We start from the raw sequence: 20,430 nt of genomic DNA on the forward strand, positions 1-20,430 counted from the left end.
CTACATTTGTTGGCAAATGCAATAAATGAGACTTACGGTAAAAGAAAAAGAGCAAACGTCTCTCATTATGTCAGTAGACGTTTTACAAAGTTTATTAGGGGGCCAAGGACCGAAGGTGCCTAGGTACCCTATTGTTGTTCTATGTTTCTTCTTCTTCTTCTTCTTCTTCTTCATCTTCATCTTCATCTTCTTCGTCTTCTGGCTAGGGTGTCTATGTGAGCCCATGGAACCATCTGGTAAAAAGCTGTGAAATTTGGCACACTGTTTGGGGAGGGTCTAAGGAACAGTTTGACCAAACTTGGGCCAAGTGTTGCCAACGTTCTAGCTCCACCATGGGGTCAAATTTGGGCCTAATTTAGAAGTATATTTCTGATCATAAGCTTTGAACCATGGGGCCAACATGTAAATGCCAAGCAACTGTATACCATGGGTCAAGAGAAGTTCAATGCACCCAATGGAAGCATATGGTATTAGGAACTATCAATTCCCCAGACATGTGGCTAACACCTTTATCCGAAGGACTATGAGGCACGCGTTGTGGCTAAAGCATTCTCGGGCATGAATTTGGCATTTGAAGAGCCCATGAAGAAAGACAGACAAACAGGTTCCACCGAGATTTGAACTCGGATCGCTGGATTCAGAGTCCAGAGTGCTAACCATTACACCATGGAACCACGGTGGACTGGCGAGCCCACGGCATCGGCTCCAGAAAACTCGGACTATCCTGATGAAAATCTGGAGCATGCATCAGTACAATTGGAGGGAAGTACAACAAATAAGACTTGTGGTAAAAGCAAAGCACACACGTCTCTCTTTATGTCAGGAGACGTTTTAAAAAAGTTTATTTAAAAATATTTTTGCATTGGAGGATCAGATTCTGCAGGCTTTTTCAGTGATAATGCATTGTCATGAAGTGGTATATAAATCGAGGGGAATACTTTCACAGCAAACACTGCATTTTGTTGAAAATGAAAAACATTTGAATATTATGTTACTGTCCACATTTACACTCAACTCAAGGTGCTTTTTTTTTTTTTGAGGAAAACATTTGCTGCTCTCCATGAGTTTCACCTAGCTCTGACAGAAAGTTCCCCATCTGAGCGGAGAAGTGTGCTCTTTTATGCTCCGCTCGTTCAGTCAGAGGAGACAGTTTTAAAAGGAGTTTGAGAGCTCGCTAAAGTCTTGCAGGTGTTTATAGGTGTTAATAGGTGTTTATTTATTGTTTACTTTTATAAAACGCATTTATCGTAAGGAAAAAAACTTGGGAGAGATATGAATGTCAGCTGAACTTGTAAAAATGACATTTTGGCTTCACTTTTGAATCCCTGTTACAGCGTCCACCCGTACACTATGTACAGTGATTGGCCGAGTCGCTTTTGATATTTTATTCAGTACATGTGGTGGGAAAACTCAACACTGTATTTACACGGTGTATTTTAAATTTGCTTTGTCACCGTTTTATTTACATTCATGGCATTTGGCACACGACTTTATCCAACCTTACACAAAACAAGTCTGTTCAAGTGTGCTGTTAGTATACGTCTTTTAAACTAATAATGAGAGAGTATACTTTCAGTCTACTTTTTATGTACTTATCAGAGATATTCTTATAAAATTATACTTAAGTATACTTGGCTTGTACTGACAAGTATACAGAAATGTCTAAGTATTTTGGCCTATATTTGTACTTAATCTTTTGATCAAGATATAGTTAAGAAAAGTATAATTAAGTATACTTGGCTTGTAGTTGTGTTTACTCTTTTGATAGCGTAGCCTATTAAATACTTTTTTTTGCACACATATTGGCAACTTTGAGGTAGTACCCCAGCATATATTTTACATACGATCTTATAAACGTACATGTTGAAGTTTATAGTAACAAGTCAGCTTTGGGGTGGAATAGCTTAGAGTAAATAGCACATGGATGGAACTGAACCTGATCTTTTTTGTACACAGTACGATTAACCCACAAAGAAACATGTAAGCATTTGGCTGATTTTATTGACAATTCTTGCAAGGTGTTAGAGTCTTGTAGCACACTTGATTCATACTGGCTAAGCCTTTACCAGAATATATAATTTTAAATCTCACCACAAAACATGAAGTCGAAGAGCAAAAGGAGCCAGCCTCTTCACATCATACATAAATCGTTGGCTACAGCACTGAACTTGTGATATGACTCATGACTGCTCTTTTAGTCCCGTTCATATGGATTTGGCAAAGGTGTAACGTACAGTTTTCAGCAGAACAAGACATGGCTTTGCCACATGGGTCTTGACTATCGTGTCCAAAACTGTCAACCGCCTCATCCACCACGGCCGTTTATTTATTGTTAACGCCAGTAAAACTTTTAAAAATGACAAAGCTCTGTCCCCAAAACTAATCTGGAGAGATGTAGCTTAAAATGTAAGTTGGGTCTTTTCGCATTCACAAACATGGAAAAGCGTAAAGTTAAAAAATGTACTGCAGTCAGCCACTAGAGGGCCTCGGAGACATTTTGGCTTCACTTTGGAATCCCTGTTACAGCATCCACCCGTACACTATGTACAGTGATTGGCCGAGTCGCTTTTGATATACTCACTGAGATAGACTTTGACCTGTTGCAGTACATTAAAATGGAACTAAAAGAACTTTTTAATGCAATTAATAATTGTAATAAATTATATTATTTATTGAACATTGGATTTTATCAGATTGGTTTTGTAGAATAGCCTATTATTTGCTTAGTGCAAAAGATTGCTGTTACAGACTTTATTGTGTTGTGGAAGAAATGTTTATTGCAAATATTAGCAGTATAATAAATAAATAAATAAAAGAGCGCATTTCCATGGTGCACTGAATTTTTTTTCACCATTGAGGATGTGTGTAAAGTGATTTTATTTGATGACAGTTAATCACTTATTAGACAGGCGGAGGCAAATGGCATAAGGAACTATCAAATTCCCAGACATGAGGCTAGCGACTATGGCTTAATGACTTTAAGGCAAACTTCATTGTGAACTGTGATTTTGGCTCTTTGGTATTTGCAGTTAATCCCCATAAAGGAGCTCGGGTAGGCACGACCGAGACTAGAACTCGGCACGCTGGATACAGAGTCCGTAGCACTAACCACCACGCCACCACGGAACAGCTGACGTCGCAAGCGGCATCGACGCCCGAAAACGCTGACTATCCTGATCAAACTACGGAGCATGGATCACTACATTTGTTGGCAAATACAATAAATGAGACTTACGGTAAAAGAAAAAGAGCAAACGTCTCTCATTATGTCAGTAGACGTTTTAAAAAGTTTATTAGGGGGCCAAGCACCGAAGGTGCCTAGGTACCCTATTGTTGTTCTATGTTTCTTCTTCTTCTTCTTCTTCTTCTTCTTCATCTTCATCTTCATCTTCTTCGTCTTCTGGCTAGGGTGTCTATGTGAGCCCATGGAACCATCTGGTAAAAAGCTGTGAAATTTGGCACACTGTTTGGGGAGGGTCTAAGGAACAGTTTGACCAAACTTGGGCCAAGTGTTGCCAACGTTCTAGCTCCACCATGGGGTCAAATTTGGGCCTAATTTAGAAGTATATTTCTGATCATAAGCTTTGAACCATGGGGCCAACATGTAAATGCCAAGCAACTGTATACCATGGGTCAAGAGAAGTTCAATGCACCCAATGGAAGCATATGGTATTAGGAACTATCAATTCCCCAGACATGTGGCTAACACCTTTATCCGAAGGACTATGAGGCACGCGTTGTGGCTAAAGCATTCTCGGGCATGAATTTGGCATTTGAAGAGCCCATGAAGAAAGACAGACAAACAGGTTCCACCGAGATTTGAACTCGGATCGCTGGATTCAGAGTCCAGAGTGCTAACCATTACACCATGGAACCACGGTGGACTGGCGAGCCCACGGCATCGGCTCCAGAAAACTCGGACTATCCTGATGAAAATCTGGAGCATGCATCAGTACAATTGGAGGGAAGTACAACAAATAAGACTTGTGGTAAAAGCAAAGCACACACGTCTCTCTTTATGTCAGGAGACGTTTTAAAAAAGTTTATTTAAAAATATTTTTGCATTGGAGGATCAGATTCTGCAGGCTTTTTCAGTGATAATGCATTGTCATGAAGTGGTATATAAATCGAGGGGAATACTTTCACAGCAAACACTGCATTTTGTTGAAAATGAAAAACATTTGAATATTATGTTACTGTCCACATTTACACTCAACTCAAGGTGCTTTTTTTTTTTTTGAGGAAAACATTTGCTGCTCTCCATGAGTTTCACCTAGCTCTGACAGAAAGTTCCCCATCTGAGCGGAGAAGTGTGCTCTTTTATGCTCCGCTCGTTCAGTCAGAGGAGACAGTTTTAAAAGGAGTTTGAGAGCTCGCTAAAGTCTTGCAGGTGTTTATAGGTGTTAATAGGTGTTTATTTATTGTTTACTTTTATAAAACGCATTTATCGTAAGGAAAAAAACTTGGGAGAGATATGAATGTCAGCTGAACTTGTAAAAATGACATTTTGGCTTCACTTTTGAATCCCTGTTACAGCGTCCACCCGTACACTATGTACAGTGATTGGCCGAGTCGCTTTTGATATTTTATTCAGTACATGTGGTGGGAAAACTCAACACTGTATTTACACGGTGTATTTTAAATTTGCTTTGTCACCGTTTTATTTACATTCATGGCATTTGGCACACGACTTTATCCAACCTTACACAAAACAAGTCTGTTCAAGTGTGCTGTTAGTATACGTCTTTTAAACTAATAATGAGAGAGTATACTTTCAGTCTACTTTTTATGTACTTATCAGAGATATTCTTATAAAATTATACTTAAGTATACTTGGCTTGTACTGACAAGTATACAGAAATGTCTAAGTATTTTGGCCTATATTTGTACTTAATCTTTTGATCAAGATATAGTTAAGAAAAGTATAATTAAGTATACTTGGCTTGTAGTTGTGTTTACTCTTTTGATAGCGTAGCCTATTAAATACTTTTTTTTGCACACATATTGGCAACTTTGAGGTAGTACCCCAGCATATATTTTACATACGATCTTATAAACGTACATGTTGAAGTTTATAGTAACAAGTCAGCTTTGGGGTGGAATAGCTTAGAGTAAATAGCACATGGATGGAACTGAACCTGATCTTTTTTGTACACAGTACGATTAACCCACAAAGAAACATGTAAGCATTTGGCTGATTTTATTGACAATTCTTGCAAGGTGTTAGAGTCTTGTAGCACACTTGATTCATACTGGCTAAGCCTTTACCAGAATATATAATTTTAAATCTCACCACAAAACATGAAGTCGAAGAGCAAAAGGAGCCAGCCTCTTCACATCATACATAAATCGTTGGCTACAGCACTGAACTTGTGATATGACTCATGACTGCTCTTTTAGTCCCGTTCATATGGATTTGGCAAAGGTGTAACGTACAGTTTTCAGCAGAACAAGACATGGCTTTGCCACATGGGTCTTGACTATCGTGTCCAAAACTGTCAACCGCCTCATCCACCACGGCCGTTTATTTATTGTTAACGCCAGTAAAACTTTTAAAAATGACAAAGCTCTGTCCCCAAAACTAATCTGGAGAGATGTAGCTTAAAATGTAAGTTGGGTCTTTTCGCATTCACAAACATGGAAAAGCGTAAAGTTAAAAAATGTACTGCAGTCAGCCACTAGAGGGCCTCGGAGACATTTTGGCTTCACTTTGGAATCCCTGTTACAGCATCCACCCGTACACTATGTACAGTGATTGGCCGAGTCGCTTTTGATATACTCACTGAGATAGACTTTGACCTGTTGCAGTACATTAAAATGGAACTAAAAGAACTTTTTAATGCAATTAATAATTGTAATAAATTATATTATTTATTGAACATTGGATTTTATCAGATTGGTTTTGTAGAATAGCCTATTATTTGCTTAGTGCAAAAGATTGCTGTTACAGACTTTATTGTGTTGTGGAAGAAATGTTTATTGCAAATATTAGCAGTATAATAAATAAATAAATAAAAGAGCGCATTTCCATGGTGCACTGAATTTTTTTTCACCATTGAGGATGTGTGTAAAGTGATTTTATTTGATGACAGTTAATCACTTATTAGACAGGCGGAGGCAAATGGCATAAGGAACTATCAAATTCCCAGACATGAGGCTAGCGACTATGGCTTAATGACTTTAAGGCAAACTTCATTGTGAACTGTGATTTTGGCTCTTTGGTATTTGCAGTTAATCCCCATAAAGGAGCTCGGGTAGGCACGACCGAGACTAGAACTCGGCACGCTGGATACAGAGTCCGTAGCACTAACCACCACGCCACCACGGAACAGCTGACGTCGCAAGCGGCATCGACGCCCGAAAACGCTGACTATCCTGATCAAACTACGGAGCATGGATCACTACATTTGTTGGCAAATACAATAAATGAGACTTACGGTAAAAGAAAAAGAGCAAACGTCTCTCATTATGTCAGTAGACGTTTTAAAAAGTTTATTAGGGGGCCAAGCACCGAAGGTGCCTAGGTACCCTATTGTTGTTCTATGTTTCTTCTTCTTCTTCTTCTTCTTCTTCATCTTCATCTTCATCTTCATCTTCTTCGTCTTCTGGCTAGGGTGTCTATGTGAGCCCATGGAACCATCTGGTAAAAAGCTGTGAAATTTGGCACACTGTTTGGGGAGGGTCTAAGGAACAGTTTGACCAAACTTGGGCCAAGTGTTGCCAACGTTCTAGCTCCACCATGGGGTCAAATTTGGGCCTAATTTAGAAGTATATTTCTGATCATAAGCTTTGAACCATGGGGCCAACATGTAAATGCCAAGCAACTGTATACCATGGGTCAAGAGAAGTTCAATGCACCCAATGGAAGCATATGGTATTAGGAACTATCAATTCCCCAGACATGTGGCTAACACCTTTATCCGAAGGACTATGAGGCACGCGTTGTGGCTAAAGCATTCTCCGGCATGAATTTGGCATTTGAAGAGCCCATGAAGAAAGACAGACAAACAGGTTCCACCGAGATTTGAACTCGGATCGCTGGATTCAGAGTCCAGAGTGCTAACCATTACACCATGGAACCACGGTGGACTGGCGAGCCCACGGCATCGGCTCCAGAAAACTCGGACTATCCTGATGAAAATCTGGAGCATGCATCAGTACAATTGGAGGGAAGTACAACAAATAAGACTTGTGGTAAAAGCAAAGCACACACGTCTCTCTTTATGTCAGGAGACGTTTTAAAAAAGTTTATTTAAAAATATTTTTGCATTGGAGGATCAGATTCTGCAGGCTTTTTCAGTGATAATGCATTGTCATGAAGTGGTATATAAATCGAGGGGAATACTTTCACAGCAAACACTGCATTTTGTTGAAAATGAAAAACATTTGAATATTATGTTACTGTCCACATTTACACTCAACTCAAGGTGCTTTTTTTTTTTTTGAGGAAAACATTTGCTGCTCTCCATGAGTTTCACCTAGCTCTGACAGAAAGTTCCCCATCTGAGCGGAGAAGTGTGCTCTTTTATGCTCCGCTCGTTCAGTCAGAGGAGACAGTTTTAAAAGGAGTTTGAGAGCTCGCTAAAGTCTTGCAGGTGTTTATAGGTGTTAATAGGTGTTTATTTATTGTTTACTTTTATAAAACGCATTTATCGTAAGGAAAAAAACTTGGGAGAGATATGAATGTCAGCTGAACTTGTAAAAATGACATTTTGGCTTCACTTTTGAATCCCTGTTACAGCGTCCACCCGTACACTATGTACAGTGATTGGCCGAGTCGCTTTTGATATTTTATTCAGTACATGTGGTGGGAAAACTCAACACTGTATTTACACGGTGTATTTTAAATTTGCTTTGTCACCGTTTTATTTACATTCATGGCATTTGGCACACGACTTTATCCAACCTTACACAAAACAAGTCTGTTCAAGTGTGCTGTTAGTATACGTCTTTTAAACTAATAATGAGAGAGTATACTTTCAGTCTACTTTTTATGTACTTATCAGAGATATTCTTATAAAATTATACTTAAGTATACTTGGCTTGTACTGACAAGTATACAGAAATGTCTAAGTATTTTGGCCTATATTTGTACTTAATCTTTTGATCAAGATATAGTTAAGAAAAGTATAATTAAGTATACTTGGCTTGTAGTTGTGTTTACTCTTTTGATAGCGTAGCCTATTAAATACTTTTTTTTGCACACATATTGGCAACTTTGAGGTAGTACCCCAGCATATATTTTACATACGATCTTATAAACGTACATGTTGAAGTTTATAGTAACAAGTCAGCTTTGGGGTGGAATAGCTTAGAGTAAATAGCACATGGATGGAACTGAACCTGATCTTTTTTGTACACAGTACGATTAACCCACAAAGAAACATGTAAGCATTTGGCTGATTTTATTGACAATTCTTGCAAGGTGTTAGAGTCTTGTAGCACACTTGATTCATACTGGCTAAGCCTTTACCAGAATATATAATTTTAAATCTCACCACAAAACATGAAGTCGAAGAGCAAAAGGAGCCAGCCTCTTCACATCATACATAAATCGTTGGCTACAGCACTGAACTTGTGATATGACTCATGACTGCTCTTTTAGTCCCGTTCATATGGATTTGGCAAAGGTGTAACGTACAGTTTTCAGCAGAACAAGACATGGCTTTGCTACATGGGTCTTGACTATCGTGTCCAAAACTCATCCACCACGGCCGTTTATTTATTGTTAACGCCAATAAAACTTTTAAAAATGACAATACTCTGTCCCCAAAACTAATTTGGAGAGATGTAGCTTAAAATGTAAGTTGGGTCTTTTCGCATTCACAAACATGGACAAGCGTAAAGTTAAAAAATGTACTGCAGTGAGCCACTAGAGGGCCTCGGAGACATTTTGGCCTCACTTTGGAATCCCTGTTACAGCATCCACCCGTACACTATGTACAGTGATTGGCCGAGTCGCTTTTGATATACTCACAGAGACTTTGACCTGTTGATATGATATCAATGTCATCTGAACTTGTAAAAATGACATTTTGGCTTCACTTTTGAATCCCTGTTACAGCTTCCACTCACTGCCATATAAAGCTTGGAAGATCCACGATAAATTTTATTATAACTCCCATTGTGTTCGTTTGAAATAAGAAAGTCATATACACGTAGGATAGCTTGACGGTGAGTAAATAATGGGTTAATTTTTGGGTGAACTATCCCTTTAAGGTGTGCCATAATTTGCATGTCAGTCATCTGTGTCAGTTTGTATTATAAATAGTAGGGCTGTGAATCTTGGGTAGACAGCGAATCGATTCGATTCAAGAACGATTTCGGCAACTTCAGAACGATTCAATTCGATTCGATTCACAATGAAATTCGATTCGATTAAAACGATTCGATTCTGTATATTTTAGGCATCTGCATTTGAGCAAATAAGTTGAGTTTTTGGGAAATTCATGACCATTCAGTTCAATACATTTGCAGCAACTTCATCCAGATCTTTAGTTCAGTAGTTTAACTTTGTCTTATTGTATTTTAAGCAAGAAAAATACTACTACTACTATATATTCAATGCACCATACATGTTTTTTTTTGTTGTAAACATTGCATACTTTTTGGTGAACATTTAGAAAATGCACAAAGTGCAGAAATACAACAAAGTGCCAGTGCAACTGGCAGTAATACCAGACAGAGTGCAATTAAAACATGGTAGTTAGTGTAGTAAGAGAGAGGGGAACAAACAAATGGCTATGACATGCTTTTTTCAACACTATCTACTTCAGATTTTTTTTCAAAAATATTAACTGATCGACACAATCTGGCCGTAAACTACTTCTCTGAGAAGACACTATGTCTCCTGCAGTGCTGAAAACTCTTTCTGAGGCCACACTGGTGGCAGGAATGCAAATATAACTTCTTGCCAGATTTGCAAGGATTGGTAGTTCTGACTCATGGGACTTCCACCAGTCCAGTGGACTTTCAGTCAGTGGCAGAGGAGCCATGGATCTGTATTTGAGTACCTCTTCTCTGCTGACCTCACTAGCTGACCTGGATAGAGGACAGGTCTCTGGCATCTGCTGAAAGCTGTTGCCAAAGAGCAAATCCATGGCTTCAGTTTTTTTGCAGGATGTATCTCATCTGAAAAAGAAAAATTAATTAGACAGATGGAAATGCATGATGATAAAGTTTCTGTTTGTTTACATGTCATTCCTTGTCCTTAAATACATTTTGAAATACATAAATGCATCCTAAACCTTTATACTACAGAATACATACCCTTTAAATTAAACAGATTAGTCTTTATTAACAAATTAAAATAAATACCTTCTTCAGTTGAGTCTGGTGGTTTCTCTTCAACTGCATCCTCCTGCTGTTCCACGTGAATCTGTAACAAAATCAAATAAAAATACTACCACCAGTCAGGTCTTACTAGCACACAGCAGGGCTATAATTTCACTAAAACAAGCCAAGTACAATTTAGTACCATCATCACATTACAATCCTATAATCCTTAATAAAATACAGTTAATTAGTCAGCATTTGGTTCATGAAAATAAGGGTTGCAAAGTTGCAAACATACACTGTTTGAGGCCTCAACAGTAAGTTAATGAAGATCAATTCTTTCTCCTCCTTTTCTAGGAAGGGTAGCCCTTTGAAGCGGGGGTCCAAAGCAGATGCTAGGGGGAAAAAAGAAGGAAAAAAAAGGAAATACTATTAGTTGTTGTTACCAACTAAACATGAAAACTATGAACAATGTTGTGCTATTAAAAGTTTTAACATAAGCAACAATGAAGAAAATTCAAAATGATGAAAAAATCCAAAGATTGTAGTGCATTTGCTATTGACAATTAGAAAGATGTCGTACCTTTAAGCAGAATGTCGCGGCAGTTCGTGTACCGACATGAAAAGTCTGCTGCCATCACGGATTTCATTTCTCGAGTCATGCCTGTATCGTACTCGCAAGGCTCGAGATGTTTCAGTAGTTTAGCCTGGAGAGGCGCAATCACCGACAATGTTGGTTGTTCTTCTTCACACATCATAGTAGAAGCAATCTTAATGGGTGTCATCACTTTCACAATGTCCTCAGCATTACTGATGTCCTTTTCAGAGAGCATGTGGACTTCCGTTCCCCTCCGCAAATTCTTTGACATAAGCGTTGCCAAGATTGCGGTTTGTTGTTCTAAGAAACGCTCAAGCATTTCCACAGAACTGTTCCACCTAGTGCAAACGTCCTGTTCAAGTTTGTGTAACGGCAAGCCGAGAAGTTGTTGTTTCTCTTTTAAAGTGCATGTAGCAGTGGAACTTCGGTGGAAAAAAGAGACAATTTGTCTAACTTTGCCCAACAATCGCTCTGCATTGTTCACTTTCATGGTCTTTTGAGACACCAAGTTAAGCGTGTGTGCAAAGCAAGTGATGTGGGGGGTAAATCCAGCAGCTTTACCTGCAGCAATCATATTGCGGGCGTTGTCTGTAACAAGAGCAGGAGTCTTGTTTGCAATTGTCCACTCAGAACAGGCATCACACAGCAATTCTCCAATGTTTTTGCCTGTGTGGGCTTCGTTTAGAATCCTCGTTTGAAGAACGAAGCACTGCATTTGCCAGTTCACGGAAATAAGATGTGCGGTGATTGTCACATAAGATTCTGTCGAACAGGACGTCCAAGAATCAGTGGTGAGGACGACATGGGCAGACTGAGAAAGCTTGAGCTGCAGCTCCTCTTTCGTAGACTGATATAACTCCGGGATATATTTTTCACTGAAAAACTGATGGCTGGGTATTTTGTATCTAGGTTCTAAAGTTTTTATCATTTCTCGGAAACCAGTGTTTTCCACCACGCTATAGGGGCGCATATCTTTGCACATAAATCTTGCGATAGATGCAGTTATGGCTTTAGCACGATGAGAGTTCGCGGAAAGACTCTCACCAAATACGTTAGGAGTTCTCAAACCTGAACTTGAGATACTAGCTTTGGAAGGTGCAGGTGCAGCTGCAGGTTTTTCTACCTTAATAGCATGGTGTCTGCGGAGGTTGTTGCTAAGGTTTGTTGTGTTTCCGCAGTACTTTAACTCACATTTACAATGTCTGCAAACTGCAACGGACTTGTCAATCTTTCCATTTTTTTTTGTAAAAACCAAAGTTTTCCCAAACCTTTGACTTCAATTTGGCTGGTGCCTTGACAATTTCTCCTTTGTTGCCCTCCATAGTACAGCGTGTGTGTAAATGACAATAAACGGGCGCGAATTGGAGAGTAGTGACGTAATCCACCGCGCCACTGTAGTGAGGGTGCACGTGACTACGCAGACTCAACTAATTTATGGTTTAAATTTATTTTTAATATTGTGAATCGTTATATAATTGCGATTCAATCAATTATTTAATTTTAAATCGATTATTGAGAGAAACAATCGATTCACGATTTAAAAATCCATGTTTCAAGATCGATGCATATGCATCGGCAGGATTTGCAATCGATGCATCGAGAAAATGAATGAATCGTTACACCCCTAGTCATTTAATGTTAATGTAGTGCACCGTAAAATGTTTCTCTCTTTTTTTATTAGGTAGAGCTGCCCATATTTGAAAATTGGTTTTCCAGATATTTAATCAGGATTGCAGGGCGGTATCCAGTGGTGCTGCTGTTTTGCTCCGTATTTTGCTCCATGTTTTGCTCTGCGCATATTTGTCCATGCTGTTGTGCTTCGTTTGCTTCCGGTGTGATATGAACTGCGTTACCTTGTGAGGCTTCTTGTGCGAAGTGGGTTGTGTTGTGCTGCGTGTGACATTGTACCACGTCGTTTCGCGTGGAGTTGGTAGACTTTGATTTTTTTCTTTTTTGATGATTTTCTGTGACTCTATGTCCAGGCTTGTAAACCCGTCTTCCAATATTTTAACTGAGTCCCATGAGAAGTGAAGGTTTCTGTGAAGGTCACCTGGCTGGTTTAATTTTTACTGAAATTGTGTATGGGTTTCTTCTTTTTTTGCGGTGTTAACTACTGTTTTTTTTATTTTTGTTTCTGAATATTTTTGATTTGTATTTCTGGTGTATGATAAATTTTTCTCTTTTTGTTCTGTGTGTTTTAGGAGTCAAGCCCCCAGGGAAGGCCTTAGGCTGTCCCTCCTGTATGGTGGTGGTGTTTCTGTCACGGTGTGCTGTGTGGTTGTGCGTGATTCCACCGGTGTGCTGTGTGAGTGAGCTGTGTGTCTGGGAGGTATAGATTCTTATATAAAATCAAGGCAGTTGAAGTTGGTTTCTCTGCCCTGGGTTGACTTTGACCCCTTGTCTTGTGTGGCCGGTGTATTCTATAATTGTGGATGTGGGACCATGATATTGGGGGGATAATTCCCTTTATTTTAATGGAATTATTGTGTGATTTTGTGTCTTGGTTATTTTAATTGAATAAATGTTCTTTGTTTTATGTGAGTGATTTTTACATTGTCAGTAAAGTATTAAAGTTTCATCTCTGCATTCATTCTTCTGTTTCCTACCCTGGAACAACGAACCTGTGTTCCTTTTGATGGTGTAATGATGGTTCCCTGTGCCAGGGTGGCGTAGTCGGTGTAATTGTTTTACTAAACTTGTATTTCTGGTTAGCCTGTTCCACCATAATTTGGTGTGACTAGCTCTAGTGATCAGCTAAAACTATCACTGCTTAGACTGCTTTGCCACAATCTGGCGTAGTCGGTAGGATTTTGTTCCATCTTGGAGCAGAGATATGGATGCAGAGTGATTGTGTATTGTTTTTTGGGGTTGTGTATTTGTGTTCAAAGTGTTTTTTGTTAGGAGCAAGACAGCAGTGCTGTTGATTGGACTTGGATTTGGAGCAGCCTTGTATTTATTTTTTTCTTTCTCTTTCCTCTCGTTATTTTTTTCTGGTGTGGCTCTTTGGGTGAGTAAGCAGTAGATAATGGAAGAAGAGTTACAGGAATTAAGGCAGCTGGTAGCTCAACTTAGAGCAGATAATGAGAAGTTGCGGCAGGAGCAAGGTCATGCTCCTCCGCTTAGTCCTTCCGTGGGTCCTTCTAGTGAAATTCCTTCACTCCCTGATGGTCAATCAGTTGGTCTCAGTGTGCGACCAGTTGAGCAATTTGAGTTTGTACCAAGGGATCGTAAATGTCCAAAGTTTATTGGTTGGTCCGGTATTAGTATAAATGAATGGGTGGAAGAAGCGCAAGCTTGTATTCGTGCCCGTCGTTTGTCAACTGCTGAGCAAGCATTCTTTTTGTTTGATCATTTAGAGGGAGAAGCTCAGGAAGAGATTCGCTATCGCCCTGCTGTAGAGCGTGAAGATCCAGCGAAAATTATTTATAGTTTGCGAGAACTATATGGTTGCTCCCAGTCCTATGTCGCCCTGCAGGAGGCCTTTTTCTCTAGGAGGCAGCAGGAGGGGGAGACTTTGTTAGAGTTTTCTCTGGCCCTCCTGGAGAAAATTAGGCAGCGATCCCCCAATGCTATTCCAAATGCTCAGGTAGTGTTGAGGGACCAATTTGTTGAGTATGTCCTGGATAATGCCCTTCAGCGTGAGTTAAAACAATTAGTCCGCAGCCAACCTGACTCCACATTATTAGATGTTCGTAGTGAGGCCATTAGGTGGGAGCAGGAGGGGATGCCGGGCGGAACTAGGGGGCAAAGCCATTCCGTGCCCGCAACGTATGGGTTTCAGTATGGGGTGCCCCGGCAGTCCGAAATGAGTGAGGGAAATGTTAAAGCTGCAGCAAGAACAGCTAAATCAACTCACTCAAAAGATTGCATGTTTGCAGGGTGCTCATTCCCACCCCTGCACCCAGTCTGTTCGTAATGGCCCTGTTATTTGTAGACGGTGTCAGAAGCCGGGTCATTTTGCTAGGGAGTGTGAGGGAGAACGGGTTCTGCCCCATTCTCCCTTGTGTTCTCGTGGGGGTCAAGGGGCACCTGGGGGGCAGCAGCAACGGTCTACTCACCCCTCGGAAAACTAGCTCCCGCCGTGCTGAAGAGCCACAGCTCGGTTGGGGGGGAGATTGGCTCTGATATAGTTATCCCTTCCCACCCTATTCCAAATCTAATGTACATGTCCACATCTCAATGTTCTTATTGGTGGTGTCTGTTTTTTGTTTAATAGACACTGGTTCAATGGTATCGACAATTACGGAAAGCTGTTTTTTACGCCATTATGAACCCTGGGGTCAGGAGCGTCTTAGATCCTGGTCATGGATCCAGCTTCGGGCCGCAAATTGGCTTTCTATCCCGTATATTGAGTATATGGAGTTAGACATTGAGCTTTGTGGTAAACTGGTTCCTCAGTGTGGGGTTCTGGTGGTCAGAGATCCTCCTGGTTGCTTGTGTGTCCAAGTCCCTGGTGTGCTGGGGATGAATGTGCTTGGGCAGTGTTACCAGGAGCTCTTTGGCCAGCATGGCCCTGCACTTTTTGAATCCCCATTGGTTTCGAGTGTTCCAAGATTTGTGGTTCAAGCCTTGCAGTGCTGCCATCAGAGTAGTGGTCAGTTTAGGGGCATGGGCAAGGTTAAGGTGCGAGGTCCCCAGGCATGTCGCATCTCGGGTGGGACCTTAAAGTTGGTAGCAGCTACCTGTGCAGAGCAGTTTGTGAATAGTTCAGTGCTTATTGAACCTTTAGAGTCAGGGATACCTGAGGATTTGTTGGTTTCTCCCGCATTGTTGTGGGTGACCGGAGACACAGTGTATGTGCCGGTAGTCAATGTGGGTATGTCTGATGTTTTGCTTTTTCCACACAGTGTTGGGTACCCTGACCAGTGTGTATGTTCTCAGTTTACCAGTGGGAGTTACTGAGGTTAGATCAGAGGCAGCCACCATGTGTTCCCAAGCCATCCAAGCCATGGGTTCTACGGTTTTGGAACAGATTGGGACAGTGGATTTGTCTGTGTTGCCTGAGAGAGAACAGGAGCAGGTTAGGGTTCTGCTTCAGAAGTACCAGACTGTCTTCTCTGCTTATGAGGGTGACTTGGGATGTACCAATCTTATTTCACATGATATTCCACTTTTAGACGACATTCTGGTACGGCAACGTCATCGCCGTATTCCCCCTTCCGAATATGATGTAGTGCGAGCTCACATTAATCAGCTGTTGGAGTCTCAAGTCATAAGGGAGAGTAGCAGCCCTTATGCATCCCCAATTGTTTTGGTTAAAAAGAAGGACGGTAGCGTACGCTTGTGTGTGGACTACCGCCAGCTTAATGCCAAGACTAGAAGGGATGCATTTCCCTTGCCTCGTATTGAGGAGTCGCTGGATGTGTTAACAGGGGCCCGCTGGTTTTCCACTATGGATTTAGCCAGTGGGTATAATCAGGTCCCTGTCAGAGAGTGATAAGCCTAAGACCGCTTTTTGCACACCATTTGGCTTATTCCAGTGGAATCGTATGCCTTTTGGGTTGTGCAATGCTCCCTCTACCTTCCAGCGGTTGATGGAACGATTGTTTGGGAACCAGCAATGTCAGTCTCTACTTTTGTATTTGGATGACATTGTGGTGTATTCTACCTCTGTCACTCAGCACTTGGAGAGGTTGGAGGTTGTTTTAAGTCGCTTGGAGCGGGAAGGTTTGAAGGCTAAATTAGAGAAATGTGTCTTTTTCCAACAAGAGGTGAAATACCTGGGTCATGTTATTTCGTCCCGGAGGGTAGCAACTAACCCCGCTAAGATTGAGGCTGTGGCTCAGTGGCAACGGCCTGCTGACGTCCCTGAGCTTCATTCTTTTCTCGGTTTTGCCAGCTATTATCACCGCTTTGTGGAGGGGTTTGCCAAGTTGGCTGGTCCTTTACATAGGTTGGTTGGGGAGTTTGCTAGCGATCGGAACAAGTCTAGGAAGCAGCCGGGGCGAAGTTTCCTTGTGCTTGGGATGAGTCTTGTCAGGAGAGCTTTGAGGGGTTGAAGCAGAAACTTACCACTACTCCAGTATTCACTTACGCAGACTTTTCCAAGCCCTTTGTCCTGGAGGTGGATGCGAGTCACCAAGGTTTGGGGGCAGTCCTCTCACAGGAACAGGAAGGTGTAGTGCGCCCGATGGCTTATGTAAGTCGTAGTCTTAGGCCTACCGAGCACAATATGTCTAATTACAGTTCCATGAAATTGGAGTTCTTGGCTCTTAAATGGGCAACGACAGAGAGGTTTCGTGAGTACCTGTTGGGTAATAAGTGTATTGTTTTTACAGATAACAACCCCCTGAGCCATCTGACATCTGCTAAGCTTGGCGCTACTGAGCAGTGGTGGGCTGCCCAGTTGGCTGCATTTGACTTCGATATCAGGGATCCTTCTGGTAAGAGTAACTGTAATGCATATGCACTTTCTCGGTGGGACCCACTTGACTCCAGTGTATTGAGTGGGTTGGCCCCGGGTACTGCAGTTCCAGCACCCTTAAGGCAGTGGACAGGGTTGGACCCTGCGGGAGTGGTGACACAATGTGCAGTTACTACACTGCCTGGGTATGCAGCTGGGGAATTATGTTCGTTACAGGCTGCTGACTCAGTCATTAAGGAAGTCTTGGGATTCTGGAGGCGTAAAGTTCGTCCAGGCCTTGAGGAACGGCGGCGGTTGTCTAAGGCTGCCTTGGCATTAGTCCGCTGGATGTTCTGCCCTAATGGTAAGGAGGAGGTTTTTCAGGTGGTGTTGCCTGAGGTTTTGAAGGTTGAAGTGTTGCGGCAGCTGCACCAGCAACATGGCAATCAGGGTATAGATCGCACTACAGAGCTGGTTCGACAGCAGTGTTATTGGCCTAGCTTGTTTTCAGATGTTGCTCGCTGGTGTCAAGAGTGTGATTGATGCCAGGCTGCAAAAGATACCCAGCCGTTGGCACGGGGATTTATGAGTCATTTGTTAGCCACAAGGCCAAATGAGATTTTGGCCATTGACTTTACTGTGTTGGAGCCATCCAATACTGGCATTGAGAACGTGCTGGTGATGACTGATGTGTTCAGTAAGTATACCTTGGCAGTTTCAACTCGGGATCAGCGGGCAGAGACGGTGGCTCAGATATTGGTAATAGAGTGGTTTTATAAGTTTGGCATGCCAGTTCGTCTCCATTCTGACCAAGGTCGGAATTTTGAATCCTCATTGTTGCATCAATTATGTGGGTTATATGGTATGGGGAAGTCACGTACAACACCTTGCCATCCGGCTGGTAATGGCCAATGCGAATGTTTTAATCGAACTCTGCATAATTTGTTGCGCACGTTGCCAGTTTCCAGGAAGCGAGACTGGGTCGCTTGCCTCCCTCAGGTGCTGTTTTGTTATAATAGTACTCCACATCAGGCAACAGGAGAGTCACCACACTTTCTGATGTTTGGCCAAGAACCCCGGTTGCCTTTTGATTTTCTGTTAGGGAGAAATCCACCAGCAAGGGTAGGCAGTGTGCATGATTGGGTGGCAGAGCATCAGACTTGACTTCAAGTGGCTTTCCAAGGGGCACGTGAATGGTTGCAGGCTGCGGCAGGTAAGCGTAAGGCACGGCATGATGAGTATGTTAGAGATGTGCCACTGGTTGAAGGCCAGTTAGTGTATCTCCGCGAAAATGGGGTGAGGGGACGCCATAAGATCCAAGATTTGTGGAGCCCAGTACTATATCTAGTGGTACAAGCGCTTAATGAGGGGAGGCATAGTGTATGCGATCGCCCCCGTGGATGACTTGACTAAGGTAAGGAATGTGCATCGTTCGTTACTCAAAGGCCATGTGCGGAAGGAACCTGTGGCTGTTGGGGCAGGGGGCAGGTTTCAAGACCCCCTAGCAAGTGAGTCCTCATCAGATGGAGAGGATGAGATGGAGTTGTGGGCTGTAGTACAGGGGTGTGAGCAAACAGCCCCGGAGACAGCGTTTGATAGTGTAAACGCAGACACAGGGATAGGTCCATCAGGCCAGTCAGTAGCACTAGGCCCAGTGCAGGTGGGTCAGAGGCCCCAACAAGAGTTAAGTGACCTTCCCAACAGTTTGGAGCCCTAGGCTGAAGGTTCATTTGGGGAAAATGGGAGCGAGTTGCGGAGGACAGGAAGGGTGACAGCAGGTAGTCAATTAACCCACACCACCTTCCCCGGTCAGCAGGAGTGGGGCTCGGGAGCTCTTCTCAACCTAGGTCTAGTGCTGTAAGGGCCATTTTTAGGCCTTGGGACTAACTGTGTGATTCAGTGATCGTCAACTATCCTAGAGTGTGGGATAGATTGTGGTGAGTCATGCAGTTGGTTTATATTTTAAGACTAAAATGGCATGTTAATTGTTTCCGGTAGGGTTGTAATGAGCAGGGCATGGTTTACTCACTGCGTGATTGGCCTGTGTATATATTCTGGGGCATGGGGCACTGCCCGGTGTGCGCCATAGCTTGAGGACCGCCCATTTCCGATATCGCTCATGGCTCCCGCTGCGTTGATGGTATGTGCTGCTTGGCTACTAGGTTAACGCTGACTGGAATAGTTTATGCTCTTGATTTGAATTACTTTCTTAGTTAATAGTTTTTGTTTTGTAGGATTAATTGTGGCTGTGTGGGTTGTCTGCTGTTTTCCCCTCGGATTGGCTCTTTAATGTGTTGGAAAATCTTTGGCCTCCGGGTGCGTATTTTAGGAATTCCAACCATATCTGCAAAATGACGGTAGGTGTATGGGTCATTTAATGTTAATGTAGTGCACCGTAAAATGTTTCTCTCTTTTTTTATCAGGTAGAGCTGCCCATATTTGAAGATTGGTTTTCCGGATATTTAATCAGGATCGCAGGGCGGTATCCAGTGGTGCTGCTGTTTTGCTCCCTGTTTTCCTCCGCGCATGCTTGTCCATGCTGTTGTGCTTCATTTGCTTCCGGTGTGACGCGAACTGCGCTACCTTGTGAGGCTTCTTGTGTGAAGTGGGTTGTGTTGTGCCGCGTGTGTGACATTGTACCACGTCGTTTCGCGTGGAGTTGGTAGACTTTTGATTTTTTTCTTTTTTGATGATTTTCTGTGACTCTATGTCCAGGCTTGTAAACCCGACTTCGGCTGTCCCTCCTGTATGGTGGTGGTGTTTCTGTCACGGCGTGACAGACAACGTCCATCACGGACAACGAACCTGTGTTCCTTTTGATGGTGTAATGATGGTTCCCTGTGCCTAACAGGGTGGCGTAGTCGGTGTAATTGTTTTACTAAACTTGTATTTCTGGTTAGCCTGTTCCACCATAATTTGGTGTGACTAGCTCTAGTGATCAGCTAAAACTATCACTGCTTAGACTGCTTTGCCACATATTGATGATATTCCACCCGTGCTTTTCCAAGGCACTACCTTGCAGATGATGGTACATGAGTAACAGCTGACTTATTTTAGCAAGAATGTTCTTCAGTACACAGACTTGGACTCTGAGGACCGTGACCTGAAGTATACAATAACTCAACCACCAACAGACACGGATGAGAATAATCCCATTAAACTTGGGTCTGTTGTTTTGACTGACAGCCCCGATACTGACAACATAATTCACCCA

The 20,430-nt window shown here is 42.1% G+C and overlaps 3 non-coding genes across 3 annotated transcripts; all 3 read right to left on the minus strand.

The window, feature by feature from the left end:
* Positions 1-602: 602 nt before the first annotated feature.
* Positions 603-674, minus strand: trnaq-cug (transfer RNA glutamine (anticodon CUG)). The gene has a single exon. It is a non-coding gene; the product is annotated as a tRNA-Gln (tRNA).
* Positions 675-3,804: 3,130 nt separating this feature from the next.
* On the minus strand, positions 3,805-3,876 carry trnaq-cug (transfer RNA glutamine (anticodon CUG)). Its single transcript has one exon. It is a non-coding gene; the product is annotated as a tRNA-Gln (tRNA).
* Positions 3,877-7,009: 3,133 nt separating this feature from the next.
* On the minus strand, positions 7,010-7,081 carry trnaq-cug (transfer RNA glutamine (anticodon CUG)). The gene has a single exon. It is a non-coding gene; the product is annotated as a tRNA-Gln (tRNA).
* Between the last annotated feature and the right edge of the window lie 13,349 nt (positions 7,082-20,430).

The sequence above is a fragment of the Pangasianodon hypophthalmus genome, chromosome 1 (assembly GCF_027358585.1).
Source record: "Pangasianodon hypophthalmus isolate fPanHyp1 chromosome 1, fPanHyp1.pri, whole genome shotgun sequence".
Lineage (NCBI taxonomy): Eukaryota > Metazoa > Chordata > Actinopteri > Siluriformes > Pangasiidae > Pangasianodon > Pangasianodon hypophthalmus.